Source organism: Xenopus laevis, chromosome 4L, assembly GCF_017654675.1.
Source record: "Xenopus laevis strain J_2021 chromosome 4L, Xenopus_laevis_v10.1, whole genome shotgun sequence".
In the NCBI taxonomy this organism is placed as follows: Eukaryota; Metazoa; Chordata; class Amphibia; order Anura; family Pipidae; genus Xenopus; species Xenopus laevis.
The window spans coordinates 8178346-8193963 of record NC_054377.1 but is presented as its reverse complement, the minus strand read 5'-3'; the positions used below and the strand labels follow the sequence as shown (position 1 = coordinate 8193963).

Here is a 15618-nt window from a genome sequence, read left to right as displayed (position 1 = left end):
AATGAAATTTGTTTCTGCACCCTCCATTTTGGGGTAGATGAGCGTGGGGCTGCAAGCGCCTATGTGAGCCTGGGTGCAACCATATTTAAGACTGGCAAAGCTAAAAAAAAGAAAAAAAAAAAACCTGCAGCCAATCAGAGCTTTAGAAAATAAATATCTTCATAACAAAGAGAAAAAAAGTAATTAAAAAGTAATTTAAAATTTTTCTGAGTCATGTGGCACAAATGACATCACTGGCCATAACTGATGACATCATTAAGCACTAATCATAAGGATATAATATGCAATATATTCATGGCTTTTGTATACTAAATACTTATAAATGTTTACTTTATATCTATATCTATTTATTCCAGCATACCTTATTATATTTGTGGTTTTTTTTTATACTACTGGGTGTTGGCCTAGGGCTGTACTGATATAAACTCTTCCAAACACTTGGGAAACTTTGGTGGCCAAGTTGTCAAGTGCAGAAGACTCCCTTATATTTAATGAGAAATCTCTGTTGGAAACAATTCTCAGATATGGGAGTATCCTCTTGACTTGGAGGCCAATGCCACATAAATCATTTACTATTTGCAGAATCTCTAATCAGTTTATAAAATTGTCCATTTAATGTGGAGGATCCCAAACTGTGGTTATGCCGTCCCTTGGGAGCCCCAAAGCAGTGGGTGGGGGGCCTAACCGCCAATTATGGTGAGATTATTTGCTACCCTGGGTACCCCTGAGAATTACAGCAGGGTTACCCCAATGTTTCTATATATCTGTAACCTTGTTATGAGCTAAGGGGGCCCAGTCTGAAGGTCAGTTAGGGGGAGATTTGGGGTGAGTGTTTATTTGTACCCTGGGTACCCCTGGAACTATAGCAGGGTGACTGTTACCCCAATGTTTCTATATATCTGTAACCTTGTTATGAGCTAAGGGGGCCCAGTCTGAAGGTCAGTTAGGGTGAGATTTGGGGTGAGTGCTTATTTGTGCCCTGGGTACCCCTGGAACTATAGCAGGGTGACACCCCAATGTTTCTATATATCTGTAACCTTGTTATGAGCTAAGGGGGCCCAGTCTGAAGGTCAGTTAGGGGGAGATTTGGGGTGAGTGTTTATTTGTACCCTGGGTACCCCTGGAACTATAGCAGGGTGACTGTTACCCCAATGTTTCTATATATCTGTAACCTTGTTATGAGCTAAGGGGGCCCAGCCTGAAGGTTAGTTAGGGGGAGATTTGGGGTGAGTGCTTAATTGTACCCTGGGTACCCCTGGAACTATAGCAGGGTGACACCCCAATGTTTCTATATTTCTGTAACCTTGTTATGAGCTAAGGGGGCCCAGTCTGAAGGCCAGTTAGGGGGAGATTTGGGGTGAGATACCTCTGGTGCCCACTAGCAGTCACACGTCAACTTACCCCTCCTGCCTCCACAGTAGTTTACTGAACTCCGACACACAGGATAACTAGCCATCAAGGGTTAACCCAACGTGTAACTAATCTGCTTACAAAGCAACCAAAATCTTTAAAGCAACAGAATCACCTTTCTGCAGAATGAGGTTCCCTGCACTACAAGATGCAATAGAATAATGCACCCCCTACTGTATAATATAAGGATATTGGAAGTCGCCAAGGAGTTGGAAGACCCTTTAGGAAGCCAGAATCAATGGCTCGTTATACATGAAAGTCTGACTCAAGCAAAATAGGGAAAGAAAACATCTCAAGACAGAAAATGCCTCTGGCGGGGGGCCAAGCCCGGGTACAGTTGGCATGAGAAGTGCCCCGACTGGTATAATCACTGACTCGACTGCTCACATCCCACAAGCGGCCAATAGATTCCAGCCTCACCCCCCCCCCCCTAACCAGCATTAACCGAGACTTTGGGATTTAAAATGTAAATTAAAACTTTGCTTTCTTGAAACAGCTCATTGAATGCCAAGAAAGAACCAAAACCGCAAAGTTTCCAGTTGCTGAGGTTCCCCCCCACCAATCCTTCTTACACATAAACACAGGACTCCAATATGGCCGCCCGCATGGATTTTCCAACCAAAATAAACAACTCAAATCCTATCACTGCAGGGGCCTGACCCAGTCCAAAATAACACAGTGCTCTGCTGTCTGCTGTGTAAAATTAGCCGCTTGGCTGAACAAGCAACAGATTCATCATTAGGTGGAAAATATACATGAGTTTATTGAGGTAGGACTTTTAACCCCCTCAGTGTTGTGGAGCTGGAGAGGGTTAACTTGGCAGTTATTGTAAAGAGCTGTAAATGGGTTTGTTAAACATTGTAACCTTCAATTTCATTTCTTTCGCAGAAGGTGGATTTTAAGAAATTAAATCAGGCTCCCTGTGCACCACTTACTCTCACTACCTACCATACCTACTACCCCTTCCCAGAGACTATTATCCACTGTTACTATAGACACCATCTCTCCCTACTATACCTGCTATCCCACAGTCACACTCCCTTCCCAGAGACTATTATCCACTGTTACTATAGACACCATCTCTCCCTACTATACCTGCTATCCCACAGTCACACTCCCTTCCCAGAGACTATTATCCACTGTTACTATAGGCACCATCTCTCCCTACTATACCTGCTATCCCACAGTCACACTCCCTTCCCAGAGACTATTATCCACTGTTACTATAGGCACCATCTCTCCCTACTATACCTGCTATCCCACAGTCACACTCCCTTCCCAGAGACTATTATCCACTGTTACTATAGGCACCATCTCTCCCTACTATACCTGCTATCCCACAGTCACAATCCCTTCCCAGAGACTATTATCCCACTGTTACTATAGGCACCATCTCTCCCTACTATACCTGCTATCCCACAGTCACACTCCCTTACCAGAGACTATTATCCACTGTTACTATAGGCACCATCTCTCCCTACTATACCTGCTATCCCACAGTCACAATCCCTTCCCAGAGACTATTATCCACTGTTACTATAGACACCATCTCTCCCTACTATACCTGCTATCCCACAGTCACACTCCCTTCCCAGAGACTATTATCCACTGTTACTATAGGCACCATCTCTCCCTACTATACCTGCTATCCCACAGTCACAATCCCTTCCCAGAGATTATTATCCCACTGTTACTATAGGCACCATCTCTCCCTACTATACCTGCTATCCCACAGTCACACTCCCTTCCCAGAGACTATTATCCCACTGTTACTATAGGCACCATCTCTCCCTACTATACCTGCTATCCCACAGTCACAATCCCTTCCCAGAGACTATTATCCCACTTTTACTATAGGCACCATCTCTCCCTACTATACCTGCTATCCCACAGTCATACTCCCTTCCCAGAGACTATTATCCACTGTTACTATAGACACCATCTCTCCCTACTATACCTGCTATCCCACAGTCACACTCCCTTCCCAGAGACTATTATCCACTGTTACTATAGACACCATCTCTCCCTACTATACCTGCTATCCCACAGTCACACTCCCTTCCCAGAGACTATTATCCACTGTTACTATAGGCACCATCTCTCCCTACTATACCTGCTATCCCACAGTCACACTCCCTTCCCAGAGACTATTATCCCACTGTTACTATAGACACCATCTCTCCCTACTATACCTGCTATCCCACAGTCACAATCCCTTCCCAGAGACTATTATCCCACTGTTACTATAGGCACCATCTCTCCCTACTATACCTGCTATCCCACAGTCACACTCCCTTCCCAGAGACTATTATCCACTGTTACTATAGGCACCATCTCTCCCTACTATACCTGCTGTTGGCAATTAGAAGCAACAAGCAAGCAGTTTAGTAACAGTTTAGTAACAAAGTGTGTCTCCTGTACAGACAGTGGTGCATCTGGGAGGCTGCAGTGCGTCTTTGCTTATAAGGGAGAGTCTCATGCAGAGCACATTCATACTTTGGGAATGACAGTTTAATCACACAACCCTATTCAGTATATAGCTGAAAATAAACGGAGAATGAAAGATCTTACCTGCGTGCGGCAGAGAGAGGTTCCGGCGAGGAAGACGAGGGCACAGAGCTGCGTCTGTTTGGCAAGCAATCAGGTTGGAGAATTTCAATCTGCTTTTGGAGAGAAACAAGCGGTGTCAGGGAGCGAGTAGTCAGACAAGGATTGAATTAATAGTCGCAATGGTAAAGTGATGCCAAGATACCCGCAGACCTGGCACAGTAACCAACCCCCCTGAATGTGCTAAACCATCTCGGTGCTGCGCTGGTCACTTCTACCTTTGGGGGGGATGGAAAAGATTGGGAGGGGTGTTGTGGGAGGTCTTCAGATATACTACAAATTGCAATTCCCTAATCTGTGGGCAGAGCTGCTGCTGCACTATGGCTGTACTACAATTCCCAGCATCCACCGACAGCCGGAGATATTGAGAGCTCTAGTTGCACAACACCCAGAGGACTACATGTTGCACAGCCCTAGAAGAATGATTTTCATTCATGGGAAATGACAGTCATATACGCCAGGCTCCATAAACCAGACAGGTGACAGTTGTAATTGCCAGTTAGGCCAAAAGAATGATTGATTGGCTACCCTGCTGCACAGATCAGGCTCACTTTCCAGCAGCTGGTCATGTTCATCACTGGCAACATGGAACCCTGCCTGGTCCTGTTTGCTCATTGGCCGCAGGGTAAGAAGAGCTTCTGTTTCTGGATGAAAGAACCGAGGCACCATCACAGGACCGCTGGCATTAAATGGAGCCTAAATAAATCCCGTCAGCATGGAAACTAGACGTTTGGTTTTAAGGGTTTTGGCTCGTACCTTCTGCATTTATTCTACATTCCTTTAATTCAAACTCCTGACTGGTTGCTATAAGAATGGCTGGCCTTAGCAACCATATATTCTGCATGTCAAACTGCTGGGAAAGAGACACAAAACTAACCATATCCAAAGTTAATGAGTGGAAATGCCCGATAAGCAGGTAAAGACACAGCTGGCTAATGCTACATTGTTTCAACAGCGAGAACCAGCAGTGCAGGGAATAGAAAGAAACAGAGAGAGGCCGCTATCAGTAGAAATTACAAAAACCATCATCTTCATTGCACAAGTGTAATCAACGCTTACAAACCAATCGCTATGGCAAAGGGGAACACAAATATGAAAGTTTTCCACTGGAAAAAAAGTCGGATTCTATTCTGCAAGATATACAGCTGACGAGCAGACGAGGTTCCGAATATATTCCAATAAACAGGTTCTTTAAAGAATCAGCAGCCACTTCCATGTATGGGGAGCAAATAGTCTTCTTGGACCTCGGCAGTTCTTTGTGAGCCTGACAATTGCTTAAATGGGTTGTTTGCCTTTAAATTAACTGTTAGTAGGCTGTAGAGAGTGATATTCTGAGACAATTTACAATTGGTTTTAATTTTTTATTATTTGTGGTTTTTGAGTTATTTAACTTTTTATTCAGCAGCTCTTCAGTTTGCAGTGTCAGCTGTCTGGTTTCTAGGGTCCAAATTACCATACTCTTTTTTAAATCCATGCATGGTTAATAGGGTAATTTGGACCCTAGCAACCATGCATGGATTTAAAAAAAAGAGGAATATGGATTATGAATAGGAGAGGCCTGAATAGAGACATGAGTAAGAAAAAGTAGCAATAACAATACATTTGTAGCCTTACAGAGCATTTGTTTTTTAGATGGGGTCAGTGACCCCCATTTGAAAGCTGGAAAAAGTCAGAAATCATTCAAAAATATATAATATAAAAAGACCAATGGAAAAGTTGCTTAGAATTAAGGATGCACTGAATCCAGGATTCGGTTTGGGATTCAGTTTTTTTCGGCAGGATTCGGCCGAATCCTTCTGCCCGGCCGAGCCCAAATACTAATTTGCATATGCAAATTAGGGGCTGGGAGGGAAATTGTGTGACTTTTTGTCACAAAACAAGGAAGTAAAAAATGTTTCCCCTTCCCACCCCTAATTTGTATAAGCCAATTATTATTTGGATTCGGTATTCGTCCGAATCTTTCGTGTAGAATTCGGGAGTTCGTCCGAATTCAAAATAGTGCAGCCCTACTTAGAATTAGCCATTCTATAACATACTAAAAGTTAATGGAAAGGTGAACCACCCCTTTAAAGGAGAAAAGTACACGTGTTAGTAATGCCAAATTGGGTTACTAAGCGCCTGAGACAGTATTAGTATTGCCATAATATAGTAAATAACCAGTGCACTGCTGATCGCCTCCCAAACATACTAACAAAGGGTGGTGCATCAGGTGGATTCCTGCACAGTCAGACCAATCGAGTCACATGGGGCTTTCCTCTGTATATTTTGTGAGCCCATAACACTGCCCTGGCCCAATAAAGTCAATGTGAAAAGAAAATCATGTGACTGTTAACCCCTTCTGCAACCCTGGTGCACTTCAAAGGGTGGTAACTTTTAGTATGTTATAGAATGGCCAACTTTTCAACTGGTATTCATTATTTATTTATTTTTTATAATTTTTTAATTATTTGCCTTCTTCCTCTGACTCTATCCAGCTTTCAAACGGGGGTCGCTGACCCCATCTCAAAAAAACAAATGCTCTGTAAGGCTACAAATTTATTGTTATTGCTACTTTTTATTACTCTTTCTATTCAAGCCTCTCCTATTCAGATGAATGCATGGTTGCTAGGGGAATTTGGATCCTAGCAACCAGTTGGCTGAAATTACAAACTGGAGAGGTGCTGAATAAAAAGCTAAATAACTCAAAAACCACGAATAATAAAAAATGAAAACCAATTGCAAATTGTTTCAGAATATCACTCTCTACATTATACTAATAGTTAATTTAAAGGTGCATATACCCTTTTAGAACTATTATTAAAAAAAAAAAAGCTGTATACTATATACACAGAGCAAGAAACTTCAGTATCCTAAAAATGTTATTTAAAACGTACATTCCCTGAAAAAAAAATGTCAGTCGCATAAAAGTTATGAGAAATTTAATGCAAAGCAGAATCTGTCTGTCCCTGCACTGCTGGTTCTGTGTGTTGAAACAATGTAATTGAAGACAGAATTATTTTACACAGCTGGTAAACGCTTGCAATAGTGAGAACCAGCCGTGCAGAAAATAGAAAGGTACAAAGAAAAACTGTTATCAATAGCAGTTACATATAAGAACTTAATTGAAGATGTGTAATTAATGGTTACAAGCTAATCGCTCTGGCACAAGGGAACCCAACTCTGAAACGTTTCCTTTGGGATAAAGTACGATTGTATTCGGCAACATATTCAGCCGACTCTGCTGAGGATCAGGAGGTTCCAAACGTTTCCCCATAATAAAAGGCCAAGGTATAAAAGCCTTTTCCTTGCCCGGCTCATAAATGTTCCCTACATGGGGTGATATTTTCCTATTATAAGCAGCACCCCAGTGTGTATTTCTTTTGCATTTTCACTTGAAATAATAAGACTGACTTTGTTGCACATTTATCTAGTGATCTCTTGTGCCACAGGCAGTGATACCATCACATGACCCTGACCCACAAGTTTGTGCCGCCCCTGCCCTGATGCAATTTTGTCTGTCTGTTCACTAGATTTTGGGCTAATATTATATTCACTGCTCCCTAAGATTACCCAATGTGTGTCCAGAACAATAACCAATACGCAGTTACTATATACTTCCCATGCATCCTAAGCTCTCCTCTACTCCCCAAGATTCCATGATTCCTAAGTAGGATCTCCCCCTGCTCCCCAACCTCCCATGCATCCTTAGTAGGATCTCCCCCTGCTCCCAAAGATTCCATGCATCCTTAGGCAGCTTTACCCCTACTTCCCATGTATCCTTAATCAACTCTCCCCAACTTTCCATGCACACTTAGTCAGCTCTCCCCTGCTCCCCAACTATCCATGCATCCTTAGTAGGCTTTCCTCCTGCTCCCCAACTTGCCTTGCATTCTAAGCTCTCCCCCTGCTCCCCAACGTTTTATGCATCCTTAGTGAGCTCTCCCCCGGCTCCCCAACTCCCATATACTTTTCTGTACATCCTTCAGCTATTCTGCATGTACTCAGATCCCAACTCTGTGCATCAAGCTTTCACCCCTCCAGCAGCACCCACTCTGTAGGACCTCAGGTCATGCCCAGCACCCACTCTGTAGAACCTCAGGTCATGCCCAGCACCCACTCTGTAGGACCTCAGGTCATGCCCAGCACCCACTCTGTAGAACCTCAGGTCATGCCCAGCACCCACTCTGTAGGACCTCAGGTCATGCCCAGCACCCACTCTGTAGGACCTCAGGTCATGCCCAGCACCCACTCTGTAGGACCTCAGGTCATGCCCAGCACCCACTCTGTAGGACCTCAGGTCATGCCCAGCACCCACTCTGTAGGACCTCAGGTCATGCCCAGCACCCACTCTGTAGGACCTCAGGTCATGCCCAGCACCCACTCTGTAGGACCTCAGGTCATGCCCAGCACCCACTCTGTAGGACATCAGGTCATGCCCAGCACCCACTCTGTAGGACCTCAGGTCATGCCCAGCACCCACTCTGTAGGACCTCAGGTCATGCCCAGCACCCACTCTGTAGGACCTCAGGTCATGCCCAGCACCCACTCTGTAGGACCTCAGGTCATGCCCAGCACCCACTCTGTAGGACCTCAGGTCATGCCCAGCACCCACTCTGTAGGACCTCAGGTCATGCCCAGCACCCACTCTGTAGGACCTCAGGTCATGCCCAGCAGCACCCTCTCTGCCCAATCCCCTGCCTCCAGGCTCCCTATCCCTGCGGTGAGTCTATGGTACAATCAGCGCTGACTCCCTCACACACACCTGCAGCCCATGAAGCTCTCCCCTCATGCCCACTCCGACCCCGACCCTCATTCCAGCTCAGCCCGAGCCTGACACACAACACACACCTCTCTCTCTGCTCTTTGCGCCGGTGCCCAGGTGTCTGTCCGTGACGCCAGTTAATCTCAGTGGCAGGAGTTTAATTCCCAGATATTCCCGTTGCTGCGCGTCCAACTCTGCGCTCCCTTCTCCCCGCAGCCCCTCCCCCTGTGCCTAATCTGCTGTGTCCCCGCCCCTCTTCCTGCAATTAACTCCCCCTCCGCTGGGCTGGAACTTTCTCTCTCTCTGATTTTGCAGCAGCGGCAACAACAGTCTCCCTCCGCCGCGCTCACCTTTCCCTCTCTCTGTAGTCTCTGTAGTCTCTCTCTCCCCAGCGCTACTGACTGCCAGCTGAGCTTCCTGTACTTATGCTCTACATGCTGCTGCCTTATAGGGGAACCACCATCAATGGGAACAGACTGACAGTATTATACCATACACAGTATATAATAACATACAGGTACTAGACACACTGCTCTTATAGAACTGCCACCGCCTTTTTATATATATTATAAACAAGCTGCTGTGTAGCCTTGGGGGCAGCCATTCAAGCACAGGATACACAATAGATAACAGATAAGTACTACTATAGTTTATATAAACAAGCTGCTGTGTAGCCATGGGGGCAGCCATTCAAGCACAGGATACACAGTACATAACAGATAAGTACTACTATAGTTTATATAAACAAGCTGCTGTGTAGCCATGGGGGCAGCCATTCAAGCACAGGATACACAGTAGATAACAGATAAGTACTATTATAATTTATATAAACAAGCTGCTGTGTAGCCATGGGGGCAGCCATTCAAAGGAGAAAAGGCTCAGGTTACACAGCAGATAAGCTCTGTAGAACATAATGGTGTTATCTGTTATCCACTATTTAACTGGTGCCATATAGTCTTTTTTTCAATTTCCGCTACTGCTACACAGCAGCTTGTTTGTATGTAGACCCTGAGGCTGCAGAAGGGCCCAGGAGGTACAGGGGCTCCATGAGGCCCTATATATATTGTATTCATATACAATTTCAAGTAAACAAGTCAATCTATAAACATTTTAGGGGCCTGAAACATAATTTGCTGTGGGGCCCAGTAATATCTCGTTACGCCACTGACCTCTAGTCAGCGCAAAGCACAAGGTAGTTCCCCTTTAATTGAACTGTTATCGTTTTTGAATACTTTCCCTTCCCTCTTTTGACTCCTTTCAGCTTTCCCAGGGGGTCACTGACCCTGGTAGCCAAAAAAAAAACCCTAAGGGCAGAGACACATGATCAGATTTGGGGAGATTAGTCGACAAATCTCCTCTTCTTCGTGGCGACTAATCTTTCTGAACTGCATCCCCGCCGGCTAGAATCTAAATCGCCTGTGGGATGGCACTCGGAGCGATTCGGTTTCCGAAGTCGCCCGAAGTTGCCGCATGAGGAGTCTTTGGTCAACTTCAAAAAAACAAAGCGATTCGAGTGCCATCCCACAGGCGATTTACATTCTAGCTGGTGGGAAGGCAGGGAAAGGCAGTTCGAAGAAGAGGGCAGGTAGACTAATCTCCCCGAATCTGACCATATGTCTCTGCCCTTATTCTCTGTGAGGCTACCATTATTTTGGTATTGCTTATCTTTCTAACCAGGCCCTCTCCTGTGTATCTTGCAGTCTCTCATTCAAACCACTACTTGGTTGCTAAGGTAAACTGGACCCTAGCAACCAAATTACTGGAAATCCAAAATGGAGAGCTAAAAAAATCTAAAATGTTCAGAAATAACCTACTTTGTGAATAAGCCCCACTAACGATGAGCTGCGTGATACGGCTGATATAATCTAGGTGCTGGGGTAAGATCTCCCTACACAAGGGTGGCCCTTTAGAACCATATTCAACCCTTACCTTGCATGGATAATTAGGAAAATAATTTAGGTGTAAAGCTTATGGCTGTGCCACAAGCAGTGCAGCCTGCAGAGTGAATTTAAAGTGACGGTAATGTAGCCACGTGTCTTGTTTTAAAAGCATGAAGGGGCGAGCATGAAGCTGTATGACATACACACGTAATAAATGCATAATGGGCCTAGCATGGAGAATATTTAATTAACCTCCATCATAAAAGGGCCGACGTATACTGGCATGGGCTGCACCCCGTAGTTAATTCACAGCGGCCTAGAGACATTCACATGACTCTCCCAATCCCTTTATCCTATTATTAGGTGGATCCAAGCTGGAAAAACTGTAAATGACACATTGATCTTCCATGATGTCATTAGAATAAAAATAAAGCACTTTCCATTTGCTGCTGCTCAGTGTCTATCCATCAGGAAATGGCTGGTGCAACCGGAAAAGTGCCCTCCAGGTCCGGACTGGGATCCAAAATAGGCGCTGGCATTTTAGGCTCATAGAGACTTAAACTGTCCCCCACAGGCCCATAGACATGACAATTTAAAGAAGCCCCTCTGGGTTCTAGTGCAGAACTTTAGTTTGGGGTTACTTTTTCTTTACACTCTTTCAGAAAATTTGATAAATAACATTAACCCTAAGTCTGGTTTTGGGGGGGAGGCCGAGAATCTACGCCATGGGCATCCAGAATTGCAGCTGCCAAGGACTGGGTACAAAAGAAAGACTAGATCATATAACAAAGGATATATTAGAAAAGCACATAAAATGCATGGTACAGGTATGGGATCTGTTATCTGGAAACCCGTTATCCAGAAAGCTCCGAATTACGAAAAGGCTGTCTCCCATAGACTACATTTTATCCAAATAATCCAAATTTTAAAAAATGATTTCCTATTTCTCTGTAATAATAAAACAGTAGCTTGTACTTGATCCCAACTAAGATATAATTAATCCTTATTGGAAGCAAAACCAGCCTGTTGGGTTTATTTAAGGTATGAAAATCAAAATTTACATTATCCAGAAAACACCAGCGCCAGAGCATTTTTGATAACAGGAGGTGTGTCTTGCCTATGCCACACCCAGGTTACACCCCTTACCCCACCCCTACCAGGAGTACCAGTGCAGGAGGCAGTGTGGAAAAGGGCCTAAATCACCCTAAAAGACACCCCTGTTATCTTGTCCTCTTTACGTAACAATTTCGGATGAGGTGGTATTTAGAAACAACAGCACCCCAAAAATATATTGGGTTGGGTCCCAGGGACTTTAAATCTGTACATTATTTATAATTTACTCTTTTCTTCTTCTTAAAGGATTGCACCTGTAATCCGGATTATGAAGGCCACATTTAGTGGTGCATATGTAGGGAAGGAACGCCAGATCCAAATGAGTTCAGCTTGTGGAATTTCCCTGATCGGCTCTGCACATCCCACAGGCAGCACTAATTCTGTTTTTTGCTTTTCTTTCCTTTAGGGTCTAAGTCTAGGGTAGGGCAGCCCTGGGGCCCCCAGCACTGCAGGACCCCTTTAATGGGGGAAACCATTTATAATAACATTTTTGAAATGACCTATATTCCAAGTATAGTCGCAGAAGAAAGGCACCTGTGTGATTTAGCATTGTAGATTTTGTACAGGTATGAATCCTATTATCCAGAATGCTCGGGACCTGTGGTTTTCCGGATAATTGATCTTTCTGTAATTTGGATCTTCATATCTTAAATCTACTAGAAAATCATGTAAACATCAAATAAACCCAATAGGCTGGTTTTGCTTCCAATAAGGATTAATTATATCTTAGTTGGGATCAAGTACAAGCTACTGTTTTATTATCCCAGAGAAAAAGGAAATCATTTTTAAAAATCTGGATTATTTTGATAAAATGGAGCCTTTGGGAGACGACCATTCGTTAATTCAGAGCTTTCTGGATAAGGGATCCCATACAATACTTCATATGTCTCAACTAGAGAGGTTTGTATGCAATACAAGCACCCACCCTGCTGACATATTGTGTCCATGGCAACCTAAAGTTCCCCAAATAAAGACATAAAATCCAGGAAATTGTCACACGCTTTACATTTTTGCCTTGTCCTTATTATGAGTGCTGTGATTATGATTGGGATTTCTTGGTTGATTCTGGAATGGGAAAAATATGTCCTGTTCATAATAGTTTATTACAGGAGTTGTTCACCTTTAAATTAACTTTCAGTATAATGTAGAGAGGGATATTCTGAGACAATTTGCAATTGGTTTTTGTTTTTTATTATTTGTGGTTTTTGAGTTATTTAGCTTTTTATTCAGCGGCTCTCCGATTTGCAATTCAGCAATGTGGTTGCTAGGGTCCAAATGACCCTAGCAACCATGCATTGATTTGAATAAGAGACTGGAATATGAATAGGAGAGGCCTGAATAAAAAGAGGAGTAATAAAAAGTAGCAATAATTTGTAGCCTTACAGAGCATTTGTTTTTAGATGGGGTCAGTGACCCTCATTTAAAAGCTGGAAAGAGTCAGAAGAAGAAGGGAAATAATTCAAAAACTGCAAAAAAAGAAAATGAAGTCCAGTTGATAAGTTGCTTAGATTTGGCCATTCTATAACATACTGAAAGTTACGCAGTGGGCATTTTGTATCAGTGGTGGAACTACCGGGGGAGCAGGGGGTGCGAGCGGGCCAGGGCCCCCCGGCAGTCCGTGCGCCACTGAGAAATGCGGGCTAATGCGGCGGTACGGAGGGGGCGGGGCCCGGCTGCGCATCACGCACCAGGGCCCGTCCCCCTCAACGAATGCTACTGTTTTGTATTATGAATTCCCAAAAGCTCGGGTTGCAGAGAATGCGCCACACGGAACAAAACCCTGCTTGTGAGCGCATTTCTGGGCCGCAGTAACTTCATCAAGGCACTTTCCCGCAGTTCCGCATTCTTCCTCCTTGGCACGGCATTCTGGGTCACAATCCTTTCTCTGAAAATAGAACAAGACTATCTGCCTTCTGAGAGCTTTAGCGGGGCAAAAATATTCAAAAAATGTAAATGGAGACTAAACCTGAAAAGAAATAAATAAATAAAGCTGGGCCAAGGTTCCTGTGGCTTAGGGTCACCTGACGCCACTCTTAAGGTTTCACCTTTACATTAACTTTTAGTATGTTATAGAATGGACAATTCTAAGCAACTTTTCAAATGGTCTTCATTATTTCTTTTTTATCGTTTGTTAAATGATTTGCCGTCATCTTCTGACTCTTTCCAGCTTTAGGGATGCACCAAATCCAGGATTCGGCCAGGATTTCGGACTTTTTTAGCAGGATTTGGATTAGGCCGAATCCTTCTGCCCAGCCGAACCGAATCCGAATCCTAATTTGCATATGCAAATTAGGGGCAGGCAAGGAAATCGTATGACTTTTTGTCATAAAACAAGGAAGTAAAAAATGTTTTCCCCTTCCCACCCCTGATTTGCATCTGCCAATTAGGATTTAGATTTGATTTGGTATTTCAGCAATGTGGTTGCTATGGTCCAAATAACCCCAGCAACCATGCATTGATTTGAATAAGAGGGACTGGTGTAACTACCATACAGCAGACTCCCTGAGGCGGGACGTGGGGGAGACTCTGCAAAAAGCCACCCCTAATAATTCGACCCTGACACGCCTCCAATTGGCCAAAGCTCCACCTACTTTCATATAGAGCCACGGCCCCTTTCTTGTCTGCTATGGCGGACTGTCCTGGGATGCAGCCTTTAAATTTCGACAAGTGTTAGACTGTGGCCTTGTCTGCAGGTTCTACACGTACCCTTCATATTCACTTCATATGCTGATTTACTAATGTAAGTTGAAATAGTAACAGCCTAGTCAGCCTATTGCACAACCGCACCTTACATAAGCCACACGCCACTACCCTCAAATCGAATTAGGTGTCTGACAGCGAGGGACATGCTGCATACCAAAAAGAATGGGTCGTACAGATGGAAAGAAATTAAAAAAATGTAGACTCTTGTTAAACCTGTACAGATCAAACGTTCATCCTTGTTATAAATATATATAAATATATCTTATTATACAAACAGCTCTAAGTAACAGCCGAGCTCCCAAGTGATGTCGTTACCGCAGTAAATGCTTGTGGAAAGGGCAAGTCCCAGTACTTTCTGCTTCTGAGCACAGTTGTTATTACTCTAATTTAGAGTTAATATACAAGGGCAGTGCTAGGGCAGGGTTAAAAAGAGCATTTATTGGCTTATTGTTCCTTACCAGACCATTGTAAAAAAAAAAAAGAAAAAAAAAGATGCTTTAAGGGTTTGTTCACCTTTAAATTAATGTTTAGCATGATGTAGAGAGTGATATTCTGAGACAATTTGCAATTGGTTTTCATTTTTTCTTATTTGTGGTTTTTGAGCTATTTAGCTTTTTTTCCAGTTTGCAATCAGGTTGCTAGGATCTCAATAATCCTACCGTCACACATTGAAATGAACGAGAAACTGGATTATGAATGGGAGACGGTCTTACTAGAAAGATAAAAACCAGAAGAAGGCAGATTATTCAGAAATGATAAAGCATTTAAAAATGAAGGCCAATGGAAAAGTTGCTTAGAATTAGCCATTCTATAACATTATTAACATTAACTGTGAATCACGTTTTAAAACGCCATTGTGTTATCACACGAGAGATACTGTCCCTTGTTGTACATTTTGTGCTAGAAATGTTCATAGTGGGCGATTCCGAAATTGCAAATAAACTGCCTGCAAATGTGTGATGTCACTAGCATGGAGCTATTACTAAGAGAACTCTGCCCCCCACTGGCTCTATAAGGGAAATCAGACAGCAGAGAGATGCGAGTATAATCTATAAACAAACTTAAATTAAGTTTTAGTATGATGTAGAGGGTGACAGGTTCGGACTGGGCCGGAAAAAACCTGGTGGGCCCCGGCTCTCGTGGGCCCACTGCATATAAATGAAT

General features: G+C 43.6%; 1 protein-coding gene across 1 annotated transcript in view; it reads right to left on the bottom strand.

Moving 5' to 3' along the window:
• pacsin3.L (protein kinase C and casein kinase substrate in neurons 3 L homeolog) overlaps positions 1 to 8855 on the bottom strand; it is a gene marked incomplete at its 5' end in the record, with an annotated part of 51185 nt that extends 42330 nt beyond the window's left edge. Inside the window, 2 exon segments of the mRNA NM_001092905.1 lie at positions 3982 to 4073; positions 8845 to 8855.
• Between the last annotated feature and the right edge of the window lie 6763 nt (positions 8856 to 15618).